Source organism: Pelobates fuscus, chromosome 7, assembly GCF_036172605.1.
Source record: "Pelobates fuscus isolate aPelFus1 chromosome 7, aPelFus1.pri, whole genome shotgun sequence".
In the NCBI taxonomy this organism is placed as follows: domain Eukaryota; kingdom Metazoa; phylum Chordata; class Amphibia; order Anura; family Pelobatidae; genus Pelobates; species Pelobates fuscus.
Window position 1 is genome coordinate 198,643,863 of NC_086323.1, and position 24,191 is coordinate 198,668,053.

The 24,191-nt window shown below is 46.6% G+C and overlaps 1 protein-coding gene across 1 annotated transcript in view; it reads left to right on the forward strand.

The window, feature by feature from the left end:
* Nucleotides 1–8,386: 8,386 nt before the first annotated feature.
* Nucleotides 8,387–24,191, forward strand: part of LOC134568456 (oocyte zinc finger protein XlCOF7.1-like) — a 29,818-nt gene continuing 14,013 nt past the window's right edge. Inside the window, exon 1 of the mRNA XM_063427058.1 lies at nt 8,387–8,485. The gene's annotated coding sequence lies outside the window, so the exon portion shown is untranslated. The remainder of the gene's footprint in view (nt 8,486–24,191) is intronic.

Below are 24,191 nucleotides of genomic sequence, written 5' to 3' on the forward strand. Positions count from 1 at the left end.
TGCTGAGGGCTGAGGGAGGAGCATGTCTCTCTATCCTTGCTCCCTCGCGGTTCCCACAATCCCCAGCGGCAGCCGTGCTGGGGATTGTGGGAACCGCGAGGGAGCATGGTATAGAGACATGCTTCTCCCTCCCCCTTCAGCCCTCAGCATTAACAGTGCTGCCGGACTGGCGAGGCTGCAGCGTGCAATGCGGCCGGCCCCCTGCCTCCTCTCAGGTGGGTGGGGGGGATGGAAGTGGGGGGGGGGGTGAATAGAGAGAGAGACAGAGGGGGGGTGAAGAGAGAAAGAGAGAGAGAGACAGAGGGGGGGTGAAGAGACATGCTCCTCCCTCCCCCTTCAGCCATCAGCATTAACAGTGCTGCCGGACCGGCGAGGCTGCAGCGTGCAATGCGGCCGGCCTCCTGCCTCCTCTCAGGTGGGTGGGGGGATGGAAGTGGGGGGGTGAATAGAGAGATAGACAGAGGGGGGAGGTGGAGAGAGAGAGACAGAGGGGGGGTGAAGAGAGAGAGTGACCGAGGGGGGTGAAGAGAGAGAGACAGGGGGGTGAATAGAGAGAGAGACAGAGGGGGTAAAGAGAGAGAGACAGAGGGGGTGAAGAGAGAGAGACAGAGGGGGGGTGAAGAGAGAGAGAGACAGAGGGGGTGAAGAGAGAGACAGAGGGGGGGTGAAGAGAGAGACATAGGTGGGGTGAAGAGAGAGAGAGACAGAGGGGGGTGAAGAGAGAGACAGAGGGGGGTGAAGAGAGAGACAGAGTTGGGGTGAAGAGAGAGAGAGACAGAGGGGGGGTGAAGAGAGAGAGAGACAGGGGTGTGTGTGAAGAGAGAGAGAGACAGAGGGGGGTGAAGAGAGAGAGAGACGGGGGGGTGAAGAGAGAGAGAGACAGAGGGGAGAGACAGAGGGGGTGAATAGAGAGAGAGACAGAGGGGGAGTGAATAGAGAGAGAGACATAGGGGGGTGAATAGAGAGAGAGAGAGAGAGAGAGAGAGGGGGGGTGAATAGAGAGAGAGAGAGAGAGAGAGAGAGGGGGGTGAATAGAGAGAGAGACAGAGGGGGGGTGAATAGAGAGAGAGACAGAGGGGGGTGAATAGAGAGAGAGAGGCAGAGGGGGGTGAATAGAGAGAGAGACGGGGGGTGAATAGAGAGAGAGAGACATAGGGGGGAATAGAGAGAGAGACAGAGGGGGTGAATAGAGAGAGAGAGACAGAGGGGGTGAATAGAGAGAGAGAGAGAGACAGAGGGGGGTGAATAGAGAGAGAGACAGAGGGGGGAGATAGAGAGAGAGACAGAGGGGGGAGAGGGGGGAGAGTGAGACACAAGGGGGGAGAGAGGGGCGAATAGAGAGAGACAGAGGGGGAGGGAGAGTGCCACTGCGAAAGGAGGGATAAAGAGACAGAGGGGGGAGAGTGAGACACAAGGGGAGAAAGAGGGGCAAATAGAGAGAGACAGAGGGGGAGGGAGAGTGCCACATGGAAAGGGGGGAGAAAGAGACAGAGGGGGGAGAGTGAGACACAAGGGGAGAAAGAGGGGTGAATAGGGAGAGACAGAGGGGTTGGGAGAGTGCCACAGGGAAAGGATGGAGAAAGAAACAGAGGGGGGAGAGTGAGACACAAGGAGAGAAAGAGGCGTAAATAGAGAGAGACAGAGGGGGAGGGAGAGTGCCACAGGGAAAGGAGGGAGAAAGAGACAGAGGGGGGAGAGTGAGACACAAGGGGAGAAAGAGGGGTGAATAGAGAGAGACAGTGCCACAGGGAAAGGGGGGAGAAAGAGATAGAGGGGGTAGAGTGAGACACAAGGGGAGAAAGATGGGTGAATAGAGAGAGACAGAGGGGGGGAGAGTGCCACAGGGAAACTCTAGCCCTGGAGCTACGGGCTAGAGTTCACTCTCACCACTGCGACCACCAGGGATTCCTGGTAGTCCAAGTGGTGAGAGTGAACTCTAGCCCCATACAAACACTGCCCACACAAACCATATACATTCACACACTGCCCCCCCATACACACACACAGACCCCCATACACACATACCCCTACACACACAGCCACCCATACACACATTGCCCCACGCACCCTACACACTGAACCTTTCACACACATTGCACCCCTCACACATTGCACCACTGCTCCTATACCCTACTACAGCCCCATATCCCAGCAGACCCCAGGTAAGTTGTCAAACTGTACTTAAACGGTTTGACTACTTACTCTGGGAGCGGGTCCCGGCACTCCTGGCACCATACCCACTACACAGAGCAGTAGTGGTTATTGTGCATGGATTATTTCTTTAAATAATCTATAGGTGCCCCTCCTGAGATCAGGCTCTGGATCCGCCACTGATTTATATTATATATATATATAATTATGCCTATTATATTTACACATATATTAATGTACATTTATATATGCATAATACACTAAGAAATGTCATTGATATGTACAATATGTAATAAGCAGATATTGGCCCAGTCTTGTTGCTAGGTGCATAATCCAGCACAATAACATATTTAAAGTGAAGAGTGCACCCACAGGACCTCAAAATAAACAAGATATCGTCATTTTTTACAGTTGTGCCCTACATACATTCACCATTTCAGTCCCATTATGAAGCTTTCCTTAATATGTCATGGTAGTTGGACTGAAACATTGGTTATATGCAAAGGCACGTCTGCTTAAAATAAATCTGCACTCTTTTTTTTAAGCCTATATGTGCTTTTTTTCACATTGGAGTAATAATTTTAAGTTATCTTTTCTAACTCTGTATCTGCACACTATGCTGGCGCGACGCATTATAGGGCTGGTAAATATTTTTTTTTCCAGGGCTGCTTTTAATTCCCAGTCCAGCCCTGCTCTCCCACCATCAGCAGCAGGAGATCAGCACAGCTCAGTCCATTGCATTCATTTGGATTTCCCGCTTTGCTGCTTCCTGTAGCTCTCTGTAGCATGTGACCAAGCAGTCACATGGTCTGGTGATGTCACCAGGGTCCTTCTACTGGATAGGAACTAGCCGCTACCCTAGATTTGCTCTCTCTTCCCATTGTGTGTATGGAGTTCGGCCATGTTGGGTGTATGTTACAGCAGGAATGTGTATATCAACAAAGGGATCGAACATAATATGTGACTTGTGATCAATAAATCCTGGCTGATTAATAGACGGTATGTTACTGTAAGTCAGCTATCATCAAACATAACAGGTACTCGGGATCATTATACAGAGCGACATGTTTATTATCAGAGTATAGATACTCAGTATTATTATACAGAGCGACATGTTTATTATCAGCGTATAGATACTCAGTATTATTATACAGAGCGACATGTTTATTATCAGCGTATAGATACTCAGTATTATTATTCAGAGCGACATGTTTATTATCAGCGTATAGATACTCAGTATTATTATACAGAGCGACATGTTTATTATCAGTGTATAGATACTCAGTATTATTATTCAGAGCGACATGTTTATTATCTGTGTATAGATACTCAGTATTATTATACAGAGCCACATGTTTATTATCAGCGTATAGATACTCGGTATCATTATACAGAGCGACATGTTTATTAGCAGCGTATAGATACTCGGTATTATTATACAGAGCGACATGTTTATTATCAGTGTATAGATACTCAGTATTATTATACAGCGACATGTTTATTATCAGCGTATAGATACTCAGTATTATTATACAGAGCAACATGTTTATTATCAGTGTATAGATACTCAGTATTATTATACAGAGCGACATGTTTATTATAAGCTTATAGATACTCAATATTATTATACAGAGCGACATGTTTATGATCAGCGTATAGATATTCAGTATTATTATACAGAGCGACGTGTTTATTATCAGTATATAGATACTCATTATTATTATACAGAGCGACCTGTTTTTTATCAGTGTATAGATACTCAGTATTATTATACAGAGTGACATGTTTATCAGTGCATAGATACTCAGTATTATTATACAGAGCGACATTTTTATTATCTGTGTATAGATACTCAAAATTGTTATATAGAGCGACATGTTTATTATCAATGTATAGATATTCAGTATTATTATACAGAGCAACATGTTTATTATCAGCGTATAGATACTCAGTATTATTATACTCAGCGACATGTTTATTATCAGTGTATAGATACTCAGATTATTATACAGCGACATGTTTATTATCAGCGTATAGATACTCAGTATTATTATACTCAGCGACATGTTTATTATGAGTGTATAGATACTCAGATTATTATACAGCGACATGTTTATTATCAGCGTATAGATACTCAGTATTATTATACAGAGCGACATGTTTATTATAAGCTTACAGATACTCAATATTATTATACAGAGCGACATGTTTATTATCAGTGTATAGATACTCAGTATTATTATACAGAGCGACATGTTTATTATCAGTATATAGATACTCAGTATTATTATACAGAGCGACATGTTTATTATCAGTGTATGGATACTCAGTATTATTATACAGAGCGACATGTTTATTATCAGTGTATTGATACTCAGTATTATTATACAGAGCCACATGTTTATTATCTGCGTATAGATACTCAGTATTATTATTCAGAGCGACATGTTTATTATCTGTGTATAGATACTCAGTATTATTATACAGAGCGACATGTTTATCAGTGCATAGATACTCAGTATTATTATACAGAGCCACATGTTTATTATCAGCGTATAGATACTCAGTATTATTATACAGAGCAACATGTTTATTATCAGCGTATAGATACTCAGTATTATTATACAGAGCGACATGTTTATTATCAGCGTATGGATACTCAGTATTATTATACAGAGCGACATGTTTATTATCAGCGTATAGATACTCGGTATTATTATACAGAGCGACATGTTTATTATCAGCGTATAGATGCTCAGTATTATTATACAGAGCGACATGTTTATCAGTGCATAGATACTCAGTATTATTATACAGAGCCACATGTTTATTATCAGTGTATAGATACTCAGTATTATTATTCAGAGCGACATGTTTATTATCAGCGTATAGATACTCAGTATTATTATACAGAGCGACATGTTTATCAGTGCATAGATACTCAGTATTATTATACAGAGCCACATGTTTATTATCAGCGTATAGATACTCAGTATTATTATACAGAGCAACATGTTTATTATCAGCGTATAGATACTCAGTATTATTATACAGAGCGTCATGTTTATTATCAGTGTATAGATACTCAGTATTATTATACAGAGGGACATGTTTATTATCAGCGTATAGATACTCAGTATTATTATACAGAGCGACATGTTTATTATCAGCGTATAGATACTCGGCATTATTATACAGAGCGACATGTTTATTATCAGGGTATAGATGCTCAGTATTATTATACAGAGCGACATGTTTATCAGTGCATAGATACTCAGTATTATTATACAGAGCAACATGTTTATTATCAGTGTATAGATACTCGGTTTTATTATACAGGGCGACATATTTATTATTAGTTTATAAATACTCAGAATTATTATGTGGATACTGTGGTGTATACCAGCAGTCCCCTCTAGGGGAGCTTTGCATAATGCATAGTTTGTCCCTAGCCAGCTCCTGTAGTAAGTGTGCAAGGCATGCTGGGATGGATACACCCCCTAGATTTGCTCTCTTCCCAGTGTGTGCATGGAGTTCGGCCATGTTGGGTGTATGTTACAGCAGGAATGTGTATATCAACAAAGGGATCGAACATAATATGTGACTTGTGATCAATAAATCCTGGCTGATTAATAGACGGTATGTTATTGTAAGTCAGCTATCATCATATTATTAGCGTATAGATACTCAGTATTATTATACAGAGCGACATGTTTATTATCAGTGTATAGATACTCAGTATTATTATACAGAGCGACATGTGTATTATCAGTGTATAGATACTCAGTATTATTATACTCAGCGACATGTTTATTATCAGCGTATAGATACTCAGTATTATTATTCAGAGCGACATGTTTATTATCAGTGTATAGATACTCAGTATTATTATACTCAGCGACATGTTTATTATCAGTGTATAGATACTCAGTATTATTATACAGAGCGACATGTTTATTATCAGAATATAATAATACTCAGTATTATTATACAGAGCAACATGTTTATTATCAGCGTATAGATACTCAGTATTATTATTCAGAGCGACATGTTTATTATCTGTGTATAGATACTCAGTATTATTATACTCAGCGACATGTTTATTATCAGTGTATAGATACTCATTATTATTATACAGAGCGACATGTTTATCAGTGCATAGATACTCAGTATTATTATACAGAGCCACATGTTTATTATCAGCATATAGATACTCAGTATTATTATGCAGAGCAACATGTTTATTATCAGCGTATAGATACTCAGTATTATTATTCAGAGCGACATGTTTATTATCTGTGTAGAGATACTCAGTATAATTATACTCAGCGACATGTTTATTATCAGTGTATAGATACTCACTATTATTATACAGAGCGACATGTTTATTATCAGCGTATAGATACTCAGTATTATTATACAGAGCAACATGTTTATTATCAGCGTATGGATACTCAGTATTATTATACAGAGCGACATGTGTATTGATACTCGGTATTATTATACAGAGTGACATGTTTATTATCAGCGTATAGATACTCAGTATTATTATACAGAGCGACATGTTTATTATCAGCGTATAGATACTCGGTATTATTATACAGAGCGACATGTTTATTATCAGCGTATAGATACTCGGTATTATTATACAGAGCGACATGTTTATTATCAGCGTATAGATGCTCAGTATTATTATACAGAGCGACATGTTTATCAGTGCATAGATACTCAGTATTATTATACAGAGCCACATGTTTATTATCAGTGTATAGATACTCAGTATTATTATACAGAGCCACATGTTTATTATCAGTGTATAGATACTAGGTTTTATTATACAGGGCGACATATTTATTATTAGTTTATAAATACTCAGAATTATTATGTGGATACTGTGGTGTATACCAGCAGTCCCCTCTAGGGGAGCTTTGCATAATGCATAGTTTGTCCCTAGACAGCTCCGGTAGTAAGTGTACAAGGCATGCTGGGTTGGATACACCCCCTAGATTTGCTCTCTTCCCAGTGAGTGTATGGAGTTCGGCCATGTTGGGTGTATGTTACAGCAGGAATGTGTATATCAACAAAGGGATCGAACATAATATGTGACTTGTGATCAATAAATCCTGGCTGATTAATAGACGGTATGTTATTGTAAGTCAGCTATGATCAAACATAACAGGTACTCGGTATCATTATACAGAGCGACATGTTTATTATGAGCGTATAGATACTCAGTATTATTATACAGAGCGACATGTTTATTATCAGTGTATAGATACTCACTATTATTATACAGAGCGACATGTTTATTATCAGTGTATAGATACTCGGTATTATTATACAGAGCGACATGTTTATTATCAGCGTATAGATACTCAGTATTATTATACAGAGCGACATGTTTATTATCAGCGTATAGATACTCAGTATTATTATACAGAGCGACATGTTTATTATCAGTGTATTGATACTCGGTATTATTATACAGAGCGACATTTTTATCAGTGCATTGATACTCAGTATTATTATACAGAGCGACACGTTTATTATCAGTGTATAGATACTCAGTATTATTATACAGAGCGACATGTTTATTATCAGCGTATAGATACTCAGTATTATTATACAGCAACATGTTTATTATCAGTGTATAGATACTCGGTATTATTATACTGAGCGACATGTTTATTATCTGCGTATTTATACTCAGTATTATTATACAGAGTGACCTGTTTATCAGTGCATAGATACTCAGTATTATTATACAGAGCCACATGTTTATTATCAGCGTATAGATACTCCGTATTATTATACACAGCGACATGTTTATTATCAGCGTATAGATATTCAGTATTATTATACAGAGCCACATGTTTATTATCAGCGTATAGATACTCAGTATTATTATACAGAGCGACATGTTTATTGTCAGCGTATAGATACTCAGTATTATTATACAGAGCCACATGTTTATTATCTGTGTATAGATACTCATGATCATTATACAGAGCGACATGTTTATTATCAGCGTATAGATACTCAGTATTATTATACAGTCTTGTGACTACATTATTATGTGGGTACTGTGTTGTATACCAGCAGTCCCCTCTAGGGGAGCTTTGCATAATGCATAGTTTGTCCCTAGCCAGCTCCTGTAGTAAGTGTGCAAGGCATGCTGGGTTGGATACACCCCCTAGATTTGCACTCTCTTCCCAGTGTGTGTATGGAGTTCGGCCATGTTGGGTGTATGTTACAGCAGGAATGTGTATATCAACAAAGGGATCGAACATAATATGTGACTTGTGATCAATAAATCCTGGCTGATTAATAGACGGTATGTTATTGTAAGTCAGCTATCATCAAACATAACAGGTACTCGGTATCATTATACAGAGCCACATGTTTATTATCAGCGTATAGATACTCAGTTGTCAGGGTACCTGTGATCTCTACCTCCGAAAGAAGTAGAGACTTAGCTGGTCCTCCATCCAGACGGTCTGATGGCTCCCTTCCCCGCGGTCTATCCGGTCATGCTAGGCCGGCCGCGAGGGAGTGACTGCCTTTTACAGCATCTAGGCAGGAAGTAGTCATCAGGACACTCCCCCGGAACAACCTGTCAGTCAATGGCTGCAGGACCAATCAGGAAGCCTTGGAGGCGTGGTTACTGCTCTGAACATTGTATTTAACAGAGCTTCTTTCATTAGCTCATTGCCCTGTCGTGGTTCTAGCTTGTTCTAGTCACTCAGTGCTTGTGTATTCTATTATCCCTTTTGGTTTTGACCCGGCTTGTTTACCTTGCTCTGCTTATCTCTGTTACCCTTGATTCGGCTTGTCTCTCGCTTACCTGTCTTCTGTTACCCTCGACCTCGGCTTGTCTTTGACCATTCTATACTGTACTACTTACGTTAGTCCGGCCATTCTAAGGTCCGGTATACGTATCTGGCTACTGTTTGTACTCTGCGTGTTGGATCCCTGTCCCGATCCTGACACTCAGTATTATTATACAGAGCCACATGTTTATTATCAGTGTATAGATACTCAGTATTATAATACAGAGCGACATGTTTATTATCATCGTATAGATACTCAGTATTATTATACAGAGCGACATGTTTATTATCAGCGTATAGATACTCAGTATTATCATACAGAGCCACATGTTTATATCAGCGAATACTCGATATTATTATATAGAGCGACATGTTTATTATCATTGTATAGATACTCAGTATTATTATTATTCAGAGCGACATGTTTATTATCTGTGTATAGATACTCGGTATTATTATACAGAGCGACATGTTTATTATCAGCTTATAGATACTCACAGGCCCGGACTGGCCATCGGGCACACCGGGCAAATGCCCGGTGGGCCGCGGTGGCCATGGGCCGTGGCCGTTAGGGGAGGTCCCAGGATCTCCCCTGCTGGTCTATGCAGGGCCGGCACTATCCGAGCACCGGCCCCGCTGTGTGCCATGGCGGGCTGGTGGGGAGATATAAGCTCTCCGTCACCGGCCCACTTAAATAGACCTAAGGCTGGGGAGGGAGGGAGAGTACCCGGCGGAGCTCTATCTTGCATCTCCGCCGGGTTCCTCTCGCGAGATCCGGTGCGTTGCCATGGCAACGACCGGATCTCGCGAGAGTGAACTCTAGCCTGCAGGACCACCAGGGATGGTGTCAGAGTGCCGGCCCCCTCCCACTCTCTCCAGGTACCAGCGTGCCGGTCCCCCCTCCCAGGCTAAAGGTAAGAAGGGAGGGGGAGGACTTAATAACTGCTTATTTTTATTTTTTACCCCCCCACACATAACATTTATCCACAGCACTCTCACACACATCACACACAGCACACACACACGGCTCTCACACCCATCACACACAGCACCCTCACACACATCACACACAGCACTCTCACACACAGCACTCTCACACACAGCACTCTCACACACAGCACTCTCACACACAGCACTCTCACACACAGCACTCTCACACACACAGCACTCTCACACACACAGCACTCTCACACACACAGCACTCTCACACACACAGCACTCACACACATCACACACACACAGCCCTCTCACACCCATCTCACACAGCCCTCTCACACCCATCTCACACAGCACTCTCACACCCATCACACACAGCACTCTCACACCCATCACACACAGCACTCTCACACCCATCACACACAGCACCCTCACATACAGCACTCACACACATCACACACAGCACTCTCACACACACATCACACACAGCACTCTCACACACACATCACACACAGCACTCTCACACACACATCACACACAGCACTCTCACACACACATCACACACAGCACTCTCACACACAGCACTCTCACACACACATCACACACATCACTCTCACACACACATCACACACATCACTCTCACACACACATCACACACAGCACTCTCACACACACAGCACTCTCACACACACATCACACACAGCACTCTCACACACACATCACACACAGCACTCTCACACACATCACACACAGCACTCTCACACACACAGCACTCTCACACACACAGCACTCTCACACACACATCACACACAGCACTCTCACACACACAGCCCTCTCACACACAGCCCTTTCACACCCATCACACACAGCACCCTCACATACAGCACCCTCACATACAGCTCTCACACACACATCCCTCACAGCACTCTCACACACACACAGCACTCTCACACACAGCACTCTCACACACAGCACTCTCACACATACATCACACACAGTAATCACACACACACAGCACTCACACGCAGCCCTCTCACACGCGGCCCTCTCTCACACGCGGCCCTCTCTCACACGCGGCCCTCTCTCACACGCGGCCCTCTCTCACACGCGGCCCTCTCTCACACGCGGCCCTCTCTCACACGCGGCCCTCTCTCACACGCGGCCCTCTCTCACACGCGGCCCTCTCTCACACGCGGCCCTCTCTCACACGCGGCCCTCTCTCACACGCGGCCCTCTCTCACACGCGGCCCTCTCTCACACGCGGCCCTCTCTCACACGCGGCCCTCTCTCACACGCGGCCCTCTCTCACACACACACAGCCCTCTCTCACACACACACAGCCCTCTCTCACACACACACAGCCCTCTCTCACACACACACAGCCCTCTCTCACACACACACAGCCCTCTCTCACACACACACAGCCCTCTCTCACACACACACAGCTCTCTCACACACACACACACAGCCCTCTCACACACACACAGCCCTCTCACACACACACAGCCCTCTCACACACACACAGCCCTCTCACACACACACACAGCCCTCTCACACACACACACAGCCCTCTCACACACACACACAGCCCTCTCACACACACACAGCCCTCTCACACACACACAGCCCTCTCACACACACACAGCCCTCTCACTCACACACAGCCCTCTCTCACACACAGCCCTCTCACACTCACACACAGCCCTCTCACACACACACACAGCCCTCTCACACACACACACAGCCCTCTCACACACACACACAGCCCTCTCACACACAGCCCTCTCACACACACACACAGCCCTCTCACACACACGCAGCCCTCTCACACACACACGCAGCCCTCTCACACACACACGCAGCCCTCTCACACACACACGCAGCCCTCTCACACACACACGCAGCCCTCTCACACACACACGCAGCCCTCTCACACACACACGCAGCCCTCTCACACACACACGCAGCCCTCTCACACACACACACGCAGCCCTCTCACACACACACGCAGCCCTCTCACACACACACGCAGCCCTCTCACACACACACGCAGCCCTCTCACACACACACGCAGCCCTCTCACACACACACGCAGCCCTCTCACACACACACGCAGCCCTCTCACACACACACGCAGCCCTCTCACACACACACGCAGCCCTCTCACACACACACGCAGCCCTCTCACACACACACGCAGCCCTCTCACACACACGCAGCCCTCTCACACACACACAGCGCCCTCTCTCACACACACAGCGCCCTCTCACACACAGCGCCCTCTCACACACAGCGCCCACTCACACACACACACAGCCCTCTCTCACACAGCGCCCACTCACACACAGCGCCCTCTCACACACAGCGCCCACTCACACACACACACAGCCCTCTCTCACACACACACACATCACACACATCACACACACACAGCACCCTTACACAGCACAAACAGCACCATCACACACAGCACCACTCAAACACAGCATCCATCACACCCACTGCACCCCTCACACATACACACTGCACCAAACACACACACAATACTTCCGAACATATTCATATTCTATATATATATATATATATATATATATATATATATATATATATATATATATATATATATATATATTTATATATATATATATATACAGGGAGTGCAGAATTATTAGGCAAGTTGTATTTTTGAGGATTAATTTTATTATTGAACAACAACCATGTTCTCAATGAACCCAAAAAACTAATTAATATCAAAGCTGAATATTTTTGGAAGTAGTTTTTAGTTTGGTTTTAGTTATAGCTATTTTAGGGGGATATCTGTGTGTGCAGGTGACTATTACTGTGCATAATTATTAGGCAACTTAACAAAAAACAAATATATACCCATTTCAATTATTTATTTTTACCAGTGAAACCAATATAACATCTCAACATTCACAAATATACATTTCTGACATTCAAAAACATAACACGGACAAATCAGTGACCAATATAACCACCTTTCTTTGCAAGGACACTCAAGCCTGCCATCCATGGATTCTGTCAGTGTTTTGATCTGTTCACCATCAACATTGCGTGCAGCAGCAACCACAGCCTCCCAAACACTGTTCAGAGAGGTGTACTGTTTTCCCTCCTTGTAAATCTCACATTTGATGATGGACCACAGGTTCTCAGTGGGGTTCAGATTAGGTGAACAAGGAGGCCATGTCATTAGATTTTCTTCTTTTATACCCTTTCTTGCCAGCCACGCTGTGGAGTACTTGGACGCGTGTGATGGAGCATTGTCCTGCATGAAAATCATGTTTTTCTTGAAGGATGCAGACTTCTTCCTGTACCACTGCTTGAAGAAGGTGTCTTCCAGAAACTGGCAGTAGGACTGGGAGTTGAGCTTGACTCCATCCTCAACCCGAAAAGGCCCCACAAGCTCATTGTAGCGGAGAGCCGATCTTGCACAGCTATTCTCCACTAGAGATTCCAGTGAGGCTCAGGAACAAGGTGATGTTAAGTCCATAGGCAAGGTTTCCAGCAGGTAAAGTAATACAGCAGTATCCCCATCGCAATCCCAATAACTGGACGACACACAGTTTCAGGAGTAGATTGACAAGCTTTATTCCACAGTTCCTTATAAAGCCCTCTCCCATGCAAGGGAGGAGGTTCTATCACTTAAGACATTATCCAATCTCTAAGTAGTAACCTCCCACAGATCTCCTCCCCTCCTCTAGCATCATAATCCCCTTATTGTGTACACAGTTTTCCCCGAGTTTTGGATGTACCCTAAATACTTGGGGTACATCCACAAATCCAACATCCCCAGATAGCTCTATTCTGGGGGACCAACATACTTAAAAATTAGCCCATTCGGATGAATGGTTCGTGAGATATGGGGTTCCAAAGATTTGACCGACCGCATGGGTAAAGTATCCGAAAACAGTTCCATGCATTTTGTCCCTGCGGTCGGTCACAAACAAGGGAATGAAAACAGGCGAATTGCCTGTGTTATAGAGCCTGGAGAGGGTTTGAATGAATTCCCTTGTTTATGGGGCTCTTTCTACCGAACGGCGGGTCATTCGGTAGTTTCCATACGAATTTCTGGAAGTATGGAGGTCTCAGCGGTGTTTGCCTAGTCAAGTGTCCGATTTTAGTTCCAGACACTCGACGGCAAAACACCGCTGTTCGGTAGTTTAAGATGGCCGCCGCCACGTGTTTGTTTCCCGAATGGCGGCCACCCAGAGGACAAAGACCACACTGCACTGATTGCCAATTACCTGTTTGCAACATTGTTGCAAACGGTAATTGGAGGCACACTCATTCCTGGGTGGTCTGGTTGTTCGGTAGTTTCATTCCCTTGTTTTATTTGAATGATTCTACCGAACAACTAGAGGAATACAATTCTTTACATACATTTAACTGTCATTATACCCGGATACCATGCTTTCTATACATGTACATACACATTAAACCAGCCATATGACCAAATACACTTATTCTCATACATGTCGTGGGACAGCCCGGTACCAATCCGCTACACTGCTCCCCCTTGCCCACAAGCCGGCATACACAGTCTGATCCAACACGGATCGGCTTGGGGATGTCCGGGGGCTCACGGATCATTTCTCTAAGTCAGTTTGTCTTGACAACCCGTCAGCATTTCCATTCTGCTTACCCGGTCGGTACTGGATATTAAAGTCAAAAGGCTGTAGCGCCAAACTCCAGCGCAGCAGCCTGGCGTTGTCTCCAGCCACCCGGTTCAGCCAGACTAACGGGTTGTGATCCGTGAGCAAGGAAAAGGGCTGTCCATATAAATAGGGTTGTAGCTTCTTTAGGGCCCACACCACAGCCAGGCATTCCTTTTCGATGGCGGCGTAGCTTACTTCTCGAGGTAACAGTTTGCGACTGATGTAAGCCACTGGATGTTCCCCGCCATCGGCCCCAACTTGACTCAGTACTGCCCCCAATCCAAACATAGAAGCGTCTGTGTGAACAAGAAAACGTTTAGTTGGATTGGGAGCTGCCAAGACAGGGGCATTTATCAGTGCATTTTTCAATTGTTGGAATGCCTGCTCACACTCCGGGGTCCAGTTTACTTGGCGGGGAAGGTTCTTACGGGTCAGGTCAGTGAGGGGTTTGGCCAGGGCGCTATAATTGGGAACAAACTTCCGGTAATACCCTGCGGTCCCTAGAAACGCTAAAACCTGGGTCTTAGTCCTAGGGGTGGGCCACTGGGCTACAGCCTCTACTTTGGCGGGTTCGGGTTTTTGTTTACCGCACCCTACTCTATGTCCCAGGTATTGTACCTCAGCCATGCCGATACTACACTTGGCCGGCTTCAAGGTCAGACCTGCTTCCCTTATCCTATCTAGTACAGCTCCGATGTGAGCTAAGTGTTCCTGCCACGTATTGCTAAAAATAGCAATATCGTCCAGGTAGGCACATGTATAGTCCTGGAATCCATCTAGGAGTCGATCCACCATCCTTTGGAAGGTGGCTGGGGCGTTTTTCATCCCAAATGGCATGACCTTAAACTGGTACAAGCCAAATGGGGTGACAAAGGCCGACTTCGGGATGGCGTCTGGGGCCAGGGGGATTTGCCAATACCCTTTACACAAGTCAATAGTGGTGAGGTATTGGCCCCTGGCCATTCTGTCCAGTAACTCGTCTATCCGGGGCATCGGATAGGCGTCAGATACAGTCTTCTCGTTCAATCTCCTATAGTCCACGCAGAAGCGGGTCGTACCGTCTCGCTTTGGTACGAGGACTACAGGAGATGCCCAAGGACTGTCTGAGGGTTCAATCACCCCCAGTTGGAGCATTTCGTCGATCTCCTTACACATGTTTGCCCGTACCGCTTCTGGAATGCGGTATGGCGTCTGGCGCATGGGTAGTTGCCCTGGGGTCTCGACCCGGTGAGTTGCCAGAGGCGTGTATCCAGGTACATTAGAGAACGTGTCGCGTTTCTCTTCCAATAGTTGCTGTACCTCGATCCGCTCCTGTGGGCTCAGCCGATCTCCCAGCGTAACCTCCCCTAAATCTCCGGACAGCTGCCCATCCCCCAGCAAATCGGGGAGGGGTAAGCTGTCAAACTCTTCCGTGTTAGGGGCACAGATGGCGGTTACCTCCTCAGTACGCTCGTGGTAGGGCTTCAGCATGTTCACATGGAGCATGCGTCGCCCCCCAGTCCCTGTGCAGGGGCCGATAATATAGGTGGTATCGCATCTTTGCTCCACCACCTTATATGGGCCCTGCCAGGCGGCCTGTAACTTATCATGTCGGACAGGTTTTAAAATTAGTACCTTCTGCCCGACCTGAAAGCTACGGTCCCTGGCTCCCCGATCATACCATGTACGCTGGCGGGTCTGGGCCTCCTGAAGGTTTTCCCGTACCGTCTTGGTCAACGCTTCTAGGCGGTCCCGAAAGGCCAACACATATGGTAGGATGGGAGTGCCATCTGTGCTCCGGTCTCCCTCCCAATGCTCTCTAATAAGATCCAATGGGCCTCGGACCCTCCTTCCAAACAATAATTCAAACGGGGAGAACCCTGTGGATTCCTGCGGCACCTCCCGGTATGCAAATAGGAGGTGCGGCAGGAATCGTTCCCAGTCCTTGTGGGTCTCTGCGAAGGTTCGGAGCATCTGCTTCAAGGTACCATTGAATCGTTCGCAGAGCCCGTTCGTCTGGGGGTGGTAAGGGGCGCTGATAATAGGCTTAATGCCACAGATCCTCCAGAGGTGTTGGGTGAATTCTGCGGTAAACTGGGTACCCTGATCCGAGATAATCTCCCTGGGTAATCCCATCCGGGAGAATATCCGCATGAGGGCATCCGCGACCGTCTCAGCGTGGATGTTGGTCAGAGCCACTGCTTCTGGATACCTGGTGGCATAATCTACGACCGTTAAAATATACCGTTTTCCTGACGGGCTAACTTTATTGAGGGGGCCTATCAGATCCACCGCTATTCGGCTAAAAGGTTCCTCTATTATGGGTAAGGGGTGAAGTTTAGCCTTCCTGCGATCCCCCCTTTTTCCCACTCTCTGGCAGGTATCGCAAGTCGTGCAATATCTGCGTACTTCCTGGCTAATCCCTGGCCAGAAGAAACTCTGGGTTAGTCTGTACCTGGTGCGACTAACCCCTAGATGTCCGGATAGCGGAATATCATGCGCTATCCGGAGTAATTCAGCCCGGTACCGCTGTGGTACCACTAATTGTCTCCTCGCTATCGGGTCTAACCCCGTAATCTGTTTGGTTGTTTCCCTGTATAAAAGTTGTTTATCCCAGATAAACTTCTCTCCCTCCGCCCCGGGGGAACCCGTGCCAACCTTGTCCCTATACACCTGAAGCGTGGGGTCTGTTGCGACTTCAGCTACAAATTCATTAGGTGGAGCCCAGGGGACACATTCTAGAGGGGGGGTAGGGTTGCTTACCTGGACCTCCGGCAGTGTGTTGTGGTCCTGGGTGCGGGCCTGTTGTCGGGTGACTACAGGGTTGACCTCTCCTGTGGTGGGTGACTGGGGCTCAAAAGCAGAAGTGAGCCTCCCCAGATCGTTCCCCAATAAAACCTCCGCCGGTAAATGTGGCATCAACCCCACCTCCACTTCCCCTGCCCCCGCTCCCCAATGTAAATGTACCCTTGCTGTAGGTAGCCGGTACACTGCTCCCCCAGCTACCCGGACGGCAACAGTTTTGTTCAGTTTTGCCTGATCTGAAATCAGGTGGCTCTGTACCAAAGTGATGGTGGCTCCCGAATCTCGTAATCCCCGGACTGCTGTACCATTCAGATATACCGTCTGTCGATGGTGCCGTAGATTATCCACATTGGCCTGGACCGGATCTGCCTCGTGCAGTACCTCCCATTGTTCCACAGTAGTAATGGGGACTGCGGAACCATATGGGGTGGTGACTAGGTCCTGGTAGTGGTGGGCTGCGGCCGCCCTGGGTGGAGGTGGGCCTGGACGAATCCAGGTGGAACGGTCCCGTAGCTGTGGGCATTCCCTTTTATAATGTCCCCACTTCTGGCAGTGATGACAGGGGCCAGCGGTGGGTTGTCGGAACCGGGGCTGTGCAGCGGGTGGTGGAGGTGGTGGTAGCGGTCTCGGTGGAGCTGGGGTGTAGTTGTTTCCCCCGAATGTTTTAAAGGTTGCTTTTGGAGCTGCAGGTTTTTGTGACCTGCGTGCATCCAGGTAGTCATCCGCTTTCCTAGCCGCCTCGGTAAGGGAAGTAGGGTTTCTGTCCCTTACCCATTCCTGGACCTCATTGGTTACTCCCTCATAGAACTGCTCCATCATCAACATTTGTATTACATCCTCCATAGAACGTGCCTTGCTAGCTTGCACCCACCCGAGCGCTGCCCCCTGTAATCGGCATGCCCACTCTGCGTGCGAGTCCTTCTCTGTTTTCTTTAGATCCCGGAACCTCCGCCGGTATGCCTCGGGTGTTATAGCATACCTGGCGAGTATAATTTCTTTCACTTTACTGTAATTCCTTATTTCGTCATTAGGTACAGTCCGATATGCCTCTGCTGCCCTCCCGGTTAACCTTCCGGCCAAAATAGGTACCCAGTCCTCTGCGTTAATTTTATGCAGTGCACACAGTCTTTCAAAGTCTTGCAGGAAAGCGTCTATATCTTCCTCTGCCTCCACATATGTTTTAAAAGCCTGGTATGGTATTTTAGGCTTACCTTCCTGTAGCACATTAATTGCAGAGCTTTGTTCTGGTGCCTGTGTCCTTAGGATGAATTCTTGTACCTCGGCCATTGTCCTGGTAACAATTTCTGTTGGGGGGTTTTCCCCATAAAAGGATAGCCTGAACTGAACCTGCCTCTGGAATTCCGATCCTTGTGGTGTTCCTCCCGGCTCCCTCTGTGCCGGAACTGAATCGCCCTCCATTCTGTACTCTGCCATGAGTTCTGTAACAAGTACTGCTTTCTTCTTATTGCTGGCTTGTATACCCCTTGCCTCTAGGAGGTCCTTTAGCGTGGAGCGTTTTAGCGCAGAAAAATCAATCTCCATCCGTACTCCATTTACGCTTGTTCCTCTGTGAGTTTGGATCCCAGCGCTGCCAACCAATGTAGCGGAGAGCCGATCTTGCACAGCTATTCTCCACTAGAGATTCCAGTGAGGCTCAGGAACAAGGTGATGTTAAGTCCATAGGCAAGGTTTCCAGCAGGTAAAGTAATACAGCAGTATCCCCATCGCAATCCCAATAACTGGACGACACACAGTTTCAGGAGTAGATTGACAAGCTTTATTCCACAGTTCCTTATAAAGCCCTCTCCCATGCAAGGGAGGAGGTTCTATCACTTAAGACATTATCCAATCTCTAAGTAGTAACCTCCCACAGATCTCCTCCCCTCCTCTAGCATCATAATCCCCTTATTGTGTACACAGTTTTCCCCGAGTTTTGGATGTACCCTAAATACTTGGGGTACATCCACAAATCCAACATCCCCAGATAGCTCTATTCTGGGGGACCAACATACTTAAAAATTAGCCCATTCGGATGAATGGTTCGTGAGATATGGGGTTCCAAAGATTTGACCGACCGCATGGGTAAAGTATCCGAAAACAGTTCCATGCATTTTGTCCCTGCGGTCGGTCACAAACAAGGGAATGAAAACAGGCGAATTGCCTGTGTTATAGAGCCTGGAGAGGGTTTGAATGAATTCCCTTGTTTATGGGGCTCTTTCTACCGAACGGCGGGTCATTCGGTAGTTTCCATACGAATTTCTGGAAGTATGGAGGTCTCAGCGGTGTTTGCCTAGTCAAGTGTCCGATTTTAGTTCCAGACACTCGACGGCAAAACACCGCTGTTCGGTAGTTTAAGATGGCCGCCGCCACGTGTTTGTTTCCCGAATGGCGGCCACCCAGAGGACAAAGACCACACTGCACTGATTGCCAATTACCTGTTTGCAACATTGTTGCAAACGGTAATTGGAGGCACACTCATTCCTGGGTGGTCTGGTTGTTCGGTAGTTTCATTCCCTTGTTTTATTTGAATGATTCTACCGAACAACTAGAGGAATACAATTCTTTACATACATTTAACTGTCATTATACCCGGATACCATGCTTTCTATACATGTACATACACATTAAACCAGCCATATGACCAAATACACTTATTCTCATACATGTCGTGGGACAGCCCGGTACCAATCCGCTACACTCATCTTTGATGATACCAGCCCAAACCAGTACTCCACCTCCACCTTGCTGGCGTCTGAGTCGGACTGGCGCTCTCTGCCCTTTACCAATCCATCCACCTGGCCCATCAAGACTCACTCTCATTTCATCAGTCCATAAAACCTTAGAAAAATCAGTCTTGACGTTTCAGCTTGTGTGTCTTGTTCAGTGGTGGTCGTCTTTCAGCCTTTCTTACCTTGGCCATGTCTCTGAGTATTGCACACCTTGTGCTTTTGGGCACTCCAGTGATGTTGCAGCTCTGAAATATGGCCAAGTGGCAAGTGGCATCTTGGCAGCTGCACGCTTGACTTTTCTCTGTTCATGGGCAGTTATTTTGCGCCTTGGTTTCTCCACACGCTTCTTGCGACCCTGTTGACTATTTTGAATGAAACGCTTGATTGTTCGATGATCACGCTTCAGAAGCTTTGCAATTTTAAGAGTGCTGCATCCCTCTGCAAGATATCTCACTATTTTTGACTTTTCTGAGCCAACTTCCTTTCCTTTGGCAAAATGGGTCAAAAGAAGGACTTAACGTCCTTCTTTTGACCCATTTTGCCAAAGGAAAGGAAGTTGCCTAATAATTATGCACACCTGATATAGAGTGTTGATGTCATTAGACCACACCCCTTCTCATTACAGAGATGCACATCACCTAATATGCTTAATTGGTAGTAGGCTTTCGAGCCTATACAGCTTGGAGTAAGACAACATGCATAAAGAGGATGGTGTGGTCAAAATACTCATTTGCCTAATAATTCTGCACTCCCTGTATATATATATATATATATATATATATATATATATATATATATATATATATATATATATATACACACTACTGCACTCCTAAACACATTACGTTCCAGACACATACTAGATCCCTTACCAAACTCTGGATCATATACACACACTAGATAATTTTATACACTCTGAATCCTTATATACACACACTCACTAGATCTACACATTCTGGGTCCTTCAAACACACACTAGACTCCTGTATACACACACACTGCACCACCTACACACACACACTACATTTCTAAAATACACACTATGGATCCCTTATAAACACACTAGATTCATTGTAAACAAACACATACTACACCCCTAAACACACACTCTACAACCCCAACAAACACTACATCACCTATATACATTCACATACTGTACACACTATAGCCTGTATGCACACACTTAGAACATCCCCAATACACATATTCTCTACAGCCCCTAGCCACATATGCATTACATTACACCAAAACACGACTAAAACCGACCTTATTACACAATACCACACCACAATCAGCTCACTCTATGTAACGGATCGCCTGGCACCCCGACTGGGTACCTCCGTTAATGGATGCTCCTAGTGCTTCCTGAGGACTCCAAGCACTCTGGCAGACACCACAATCACCGAATCCGAGAAACCTTTAAATTCTCCCAAGCATATGAATGCTGTAGACCATTGAATAGGAACCATACGAATAGGCTTGTACTCCTAGCAGTCAACTGGAACAGCATGCAATAAATCCTTCCCCCCAATAATGAGACGACACATCACTTTGAGGGTAAAACAGGAACTCTGGACTGGCTCATCCAGCCTGGCTTTTATTTCCAACTCACACATACAGGCCACACCCAGGGGGAGGCATAAAAGAACCAATGACATAGATGTTACCTCCCACACATCCCCTCCCCTTAGTGTGACACATAATCCCATTATGCATACAGTGTAAAATATACTTTTACACAACTTTCATAACTTTAAAACCATACATCACATTCACATAAAAATACATATCCACAATCAATCCATTCAGGGGAACAACATATTAAAAAATGGCATGAATCCGACCAGGGGTTCAAAAGTTACTAAAAGTATCTTTTGTTCCTTTCTGGCTGGCAGAAAAACATCCCCACAATGCACCCTGGTTTCCTCCCTTCTGCCCTGGAGTTAATTGGAGAAGTAATCAATTACCCAGGACTAAAGGCAGACTCCATTAACCACATGGTTGCAAAACAACATAAAACACTTTAAAATACATAAAGTCACATTTACACATAACACACAGACATTTCACCTATCCCCAGATAGCTGGGATCTGCACGCACAAAACTACCGAATAGCGCGCAGATCCTACTCACACAGTACAATTGCCATGGAGCTAAAGTCTTTCCCATAGTCTTTCATTATATGAATAGGCTCCATGGTATGGCTATCTGGGGTATCACATTCCCATAAAGTCTGGTCCATAGTCCAAAGGCAGGAGGCGGGCAATCAGCCCCCTCCAAGGACACGTGGCGAGGTCGGTTTCGCCACACTTCTCCCCTTTACCCCCCAGACTAACAGGGTACTTGACCTCCTGCCGGTCAGTGCCCTTGTTAGTCCAGCAGCCCACCCACAAGACAGAAACAGCAGAGCAGCCCACCCACAATAAACAGTTACTACACCTGGGTGAGGGAGAATCTTGTCCAGGTTCAGGTGCCTCACCACGGCTGTGTGGGGGACTGGTAGGCTGCCTTGGTAGGTTGCTGAGGGGGCAGAGACCAGCGGTACTCTGTCCTGTTGCCAGCACTACCACGGGAGTAGTCTGGTTGGAGCCTGGTTGCTGGAGACCGACTGTCTCCCCTTTAAATACACCGCTCTGCTGCTGGAGACCGACTGTCTCCCCTTGAGTTACACCGCTCTGCTGCTGGAGACCGACTGTCTCCCCTTGAGTTACACCGCTCTGCTGCTGGAGACCGACTGTCTCCCCTTGAGTTACACCGCTCTGCTGCTGGAGACCGACTGTCTCCCCTTGAGTTACACAGCTCTGCTGCTGGAGACCGACTGTCTCCCCTTTAGTTACACAGCTCTGCTGCTGGAGACAGACTGTCTCCCCTTGAGTTACACCGCTCTGCTGCTGGAGACCGACTGTCTCCCCTTGAGTTACACAACTCTGCTGCTGGAGACCGACTGTCTCCCCTTTAGTTACACAGCTCTGCTGCTGGAGACAGACTGTCTCCCCTTTGGCTAAACAGCCCTGTTGTGGGGGGGCAGGACCGACCGTCCCTACCCCCTGTGCTGGAAGTGCAGAGACCACGGTCCCATCTGCACAGGTGTGGGGCTTACAGTCTCCCCCTGGTACATTAAGCTGCCGCTGGGGAGAGGTGGTAACCAGCTCCTCTCCCATTAGAACACTCTGCCGCTGGGGAATGGAGACTGGGCTCTCTATTCCCTGTACATTAATAATCTGCCGCTGGGGAGAGGTGGTAACAATCTCCTCTCCCATACATACTTCCAGTCTCTGCAGAGGGAGACCGACTGTCTCTCCTCCCAGCACAGAGTCCTGCTGTTGGGGAAAGGGGGCTGGGCTCTCCATTCCCTGCTGGATACTCTGCCGCTGGGGAATGGAGACTGGGCTCCCAATTCCCAACAAATCACACTGCCGCTGGGGAGCGAGGATGGCCCCTTCAGCTCCCTGTAACTTGGGCACAGAGACCACGGTCCCATCTGCGCTGGTGTGGGGCGTACGGTCTCCCCTTGGTGGGTTAGGCTGCCGCTGGAGAGAGGGTGTAACAAGCTCCTCTCTCTGAACTGTAACCTGCCGCTGGGGAGCAAGGATGGCCCCTTCAGCTCCCTGTAACTTGGGCACAGAGACCACGGTCCCATCTGCGCTGGTGTGGGGCTTACTGTCTCCCCTTGGTGTGCTAAGCTGCCGCTGGGGAGAGGGGATAACATGCTCCTCTCCCTGAACCGTAGACTGCCGCTGGGGAGCAAGGACGGCCCCTTCAGCTCCCTGTAGCTTGGCCGCAGAGACCATGGTCCCATCTGCGCTGGTGAGGGGCTTACTATCTCCCCTTGGTGTGCTAAGCTGCCGCTGGGGAGAGGGGGTAACAAACTCCTCTCCCTTACACACTTTCAGCCGCTGGGGAGAGGGGATAACTGGCTCCTCTCCCTGAACCGTAGACTGCCGCTGGGGAGGAAGGACGACACCTTCAGCTGCTTTTTTGTCTGCTAGACCCTGCAGATACGCTGCCGCTACTTTCCTTGTGCTCTGTATGTATTTCTCCTCTGGGAGTTCTGGTCCAAAGAAAGCCAGCAGCATTTTCATCA